Below are 5,000 nucleotides of genomic sequence, written 5' to 3' on the forward strand. Positions count from 1 at the left end.
AGGGAGGGAAGGCGTACACATCGAGGTCGTCCCAGGGATGTTGGAAGACGTCCTCGAACGCTGCCGACGGGTCTGGGATCGGAGAACAGAACACGGGGAGTTGGGCGTTCAGACGTGTGGCGAATAAGTCTATCACTGGGGAGCCCCACATTAGGATGACTGCCCGAGCTACCTCCGGGTGTAGGGTCCACTCTGAACCTATCACTTGACCCACCCTGCTGAGGCCGTCGGCCACCACGTTCCTCTTTCCTGGGATGAACCTTGCCGTCAGTTCTATCCCTTCTTCTGTCGTCCACTCTAACAGTTCCGCGGCTAGGGCGCATAGAACTCTTGACTTCATGCCTCCCTGTTTCTTTACATACGCCACTACTGTGGCGTTGTCGCACATTAACGCCACAGTGTTTCCTCGCAGAAAGTGTACGAACTGTCGACACGCCCTCAGAACCGCTATCATCTCCAAGATGTTTATATGGAGAGACGCCTCCTCGCTGGACCACTGCCCTTTTGTCGATTCCCCTAGAAGGTGTGCTCCCCAACCCTCCTTCGATGCGTCCGTGAACAGCAGCATTTCCGGGAGATCGGGGGCGAAGGGCATTCCCTTCTCTGTGTTCAACCTGATGTTCCACCAAAGAAGGGTCTCTCTCGTCTTCGGGAGGACTGGGACTATTTTGTGGGGCTCCTTGCCTTGGGTCCACGACTCCTTCAGATTCCACTGTACCGGGCGGAGCCTGAGTCTCCCTTGCGGTACTAATTTCTCCAGCGAAACCAGGTGACCCAGTAACTTCTGCCAGTCCTTGGCCCTCCTGGGTTGGCCCGTCAGGAAGGGTTGAAGGATATGTTCCAGGTTGGCTAACCTCTCCCCTGAGGGGAAGGCTCTTACTAACTGGGTGTCCAGGACCATCCCCAAGTAAGTCATTCTGGTGCTGGGGACTAGTTGGGACTTCCCTAGGTTGACCGTGATCCCTAATACCCTGCAGAGGTCGAGCAACATAACGCCTTGCTCCTTCAGTTGTTCCCTTGAGGCAGAAAGAAGCAACCAGTCGTCCAGGTACCTGATCAGTCGTATGCCTTTCTCGTGCGCCCATGCCGAGATCGTGGTGAACACCCTCGTGAACACTTGTGGGGCCGTCGAAAGGCCGAAGCACAGGGTTTTGAACTGCAGGACACTGGACTCCCACTTGATTCTGAGGAACTTCCTGCTGGAGGGGTGCACGGGGATTTGAAAATGGGTATCCTTGAGGTCAAGAGACATGAGGAAATCCCCCTCCCTCAAGGCTGCTAGCACTGTCTTGGGGGTGTCCATTTTGAAGTCCGTCTTTGAGACGAACTTGTTGAGGGCTGAGAGGTCTATGACCGGCCTCCACCCTCCTGTCGATTTCTCCACAAGGAAGAGCCTGCTAAAGAAACCCGGGCCGGGGTTCTCCACTGTCTCTAAAGCTCCCTTGGCGATCATGGACGCTACTTCCTCCTGTAGTGCCGACCTCTTCAAGGGGTTCTTTGGAACCAGCCACTCGGCCCGGTGGGCTGGGATGAGAGGGGGAGGCTCTTCTAAGAAAGGGAGTCTATAGCCCTCTTTCAGGACCGTCACAGTCCAGGGATCCGCACCGAGATCCCGCCATGCTTGCCAAAAATGTCTGAGGCATCCCCCTACTAGGGGCTCCTGAAGGAGTAGGGGGCCTCTCTTCCTACCTCCTTCTGGAGGAGCGGCCAGATCTACCTCTCCTAGAGTTACCGTAGGAGGGTCTGTAGGCTGACTGAGGGCCTGCAGTGGTCCTACGGGTGGGCTGCTGCGAGGCTTGAAGCCAAGGAGCTGACAGTGGTTCTCTTCGAGGCAGCAAGGGTGTGGCCTGTGAGGAGTGAGGGACGTCCGTTGAGGCTCTTCTAAACGCGGACTTCCTCATGGGGGGGGCCTAGGATCCGCGTCTCTCACTTTCCTCACTTTCTCCATTGTATCTTCCACCAAATTGATGGGGAAAATGTCATTTCCCCACACAGAAAAATTCCTCAGTCTCCTCGCTTCTCTGTCCGGTAACTTCCGCACCAGTTTGCTCAGTACCGTATCCCTCTTCCTAAGGACCCAGTTCGTAGCCACAGACAGAGACTGGGATGATAAAAACTTAAAGGCCTTGCCTCCCGAACTAACTAGATCCCTCAGCATGGCCTGATTGTCCGGGAGGAAGAGGTCGTGGGATGCCTGAAACCACACCAAGGCGCAAGACCACCAATCTAACCAGGAGGACACGTAGACCAGGTCCTGTGCCATGTCCTCCATCATAGAGGCTTCTGACGGGGAAAAGCACACAGGGGCAGTGGAGGCCCTGTCTTCCGAGGCTCCCTGGTTCAGTGAGGTCACCGCTGCTTCTACCGCACAGGGTCCACCGCGATGCCCTTCGGGGACGTAAAAACGTTTCCGGGATTTCAGGCCCTGAAGAAGCTTGGAGGAACTCTGGCTTCTGGGGGCCTCCGCCAGTCCTGCTAGGTACTCGTCTATTTGTTCCATCCCCAACTTCACGTCCTGAGCGAGAGGGAGCGACAAAGAGGGCTGTTGTTGCACCGGGCTGTCGATCATTCTGGACAGTCCGGAGAGCATGGCCTTTGCAGCTGAGGGCTTGGGTTCATCCAATCGGTGATGCCTACGAATTAGGGCCAGAACCTTACGGTAGGAGGAGATGTCGTCAGACGAGCACTCCCCTCCTTCCACCAGGTCTTCCGTCACCAGTTACTCCGTACGGGGGTACTCCGTGACGGTGGGAAAGGCAACGCAGACGAGCCTGCCAGTGGTATGGGCTGCCCCGTGGGGACGAAGGTATCCGTCATGGGAGTACCTTGTCCCACGGGGGACTCCGTGGATGGGGGATTAATGCGGACCGACGGGCGCCCTTGGTGCTTTAGGAAGGCCTCCAAGGTGCCCTTGGTCGACGCTAAGCCTTCCTTCATACTCCGTACATCCTTCCTAAGGGAAGAAGGAGCGGAGGCCACCGTTGGGTTAGTCACTACACGGGGGGCCCGGTTCGACCCCTCTTGCCGAGCGACTGGTCCGAAGGAGGAGGTAGGAGGATGAGACACAGAAGGCGAGGCTCTAGGGAGCCACCCGGAAGCGGCCGCAGCTGTGGTAAACCTAAACAGCTCGCTCCGGGGCACTGTGAAATTCACCCACTCCTTGGACTTGCTCCTCTTCGCTTTCTTTTTAGAGGACTTCGATCTTTTCTTACCATGTCTTGGAACGGGACTTCTTCTTTTTGCGGGATTTCTCCCTCTTTCTCTTGCTAAGGTTCCTGTCCTCATCCTCTGACAACGAAGAAGAAGAAGAGTCCGATGACGACGACGATGACGAGGATGAAGACGAATCCCTCAGACCGCCCGAAACGTCCAAGACTGCGGGGGGAAATTCTCGTCGTTTCTCAGGCGTGGGAGGCTGCAGAAACACAGGGGGTAGCGTAGACGAGGGAGCTGGAGGGGACCGAGCGAGTCCTTTACAGAGCCATTACTCAACATCATCTTCTCCTCTAACGGGAGACCTGAAGGGAGTCCTAGAGGCCACCCACGTGGTGGAGTCCGAAGACGACAAACTTGCTTTTTCCGTGTCTCCCTCGGCGGTTGACGCACCTGAAACACGCCACGAGGCCAGGGAAGTATCTACACTCAGTCTACCCCACATAGGATCTTCCGAGGAGACGGGACCTGCGGGCACCAGGCCCTCGCCTCCTACCCACACTTCTGCACTACGCTCAGGCCCCACACATGCCTGCCCCACACTGGACACTTCCCCCACAGGAATATCAGACTCTTGGGGAAGGGCAATGGGCCTCTTCCCCGCAACGGACTTACCTCGTCCCCTACGCTGGGTAGGGGAAGAAGGACAGGCGCTACGGTCTGCCGAGACGTCTGGAGAAACCACAGGCGAAGATATACTGGTGTCCTTGGGCAACTTCTTAGTTGCCTTCTTCTTCTTAGTCCCGAAGAGCACCCACTGGATCTCAGTCCAGTTAGCACACTCCGGGCACGTAGAGGCAGGGGAACACACTTTCCCCCTACACATGGAGCACAAGGAGTGGGGATCAATCTCAGGTTTGAAAAGGAAAGCCCCGCAAGACTTCCCAGCCACAGGCCCAGGGCAACGACGAGGATGCTCCATAACGCAACGCTAACACACCAAGAGACACAAGGATGCAAAGGGAAAATGAAAGGGAAACACATGGGTAACACGCGGTAAGCAAAAAGGATCGGGGGACACAAAGGGTCACACAAGGTAAGAGAGAGCGCGGCAAGATGTTGATCACGTCGCGACCAGAAACTTACTGACGATTCGACGACCTGAGCTAGCACGCTTCCCGACCCTGGGTCGCCTCAGGGCACATATCACACTGCCTGAGGTTGACCCCGTAGAAAACGGAAAGAGGGTAAACTATAAAAAAAGCTGGTCGGTTAGGTAGAGTTACCAGTAACTCCTAAGAAGGTAGTTCTAGGTAAGTAACCGTGTTGGAACAAATATATATATATATATATATATATATATATATATATATATATATATATATATATATATATATATATATATATATGTATGTACAGTGAACCCTCGCTACTTCGCGGTTCGACCATCGCGGATTCACCACTTCGCGGGTTTTTTCCATAACCCATATATAAATACATATCGCGGATTTTCCGAAAATTTCGAAAATACCGCAATATCTGAAGACCCCAAATACGATATTTCGTTACCTGTAATTCCATTAATACTGTAATTAGTAATATCTGCTCTTACTGATTGTTCATTGCATTACATATGACATATAATTAAGCACAGAAAGAAATAAAACACGAAAAGAGAATGTGATCATACGATAATTCAGTACTGTATACAGTACGTAGTAAAATTAAATTGAACATGAAACGCAAATCAGATGCAGTCATACCATATTAGAATGGTGTAAGGCTGCTGTTGGCTACTACTGTACTGTACTACAAATGTAATGGATGTGCTTCTTTTCCATGAATCT

This window comes from Palaemon carinicauda, chromosome 1 (assembly GCF_036898095.1).
Source record: "Palaemon carinicauda isolate YSFRI2023 chromosome 1, ASM3689809v2, whole genome shotgun sequence".
Lineage (NCBI taxonomy): Eukaryota > Metazoa > Arthropoda > Malacostraca > Decapoda > Palaemonidae > Palaemon > Palaemon carinicauda.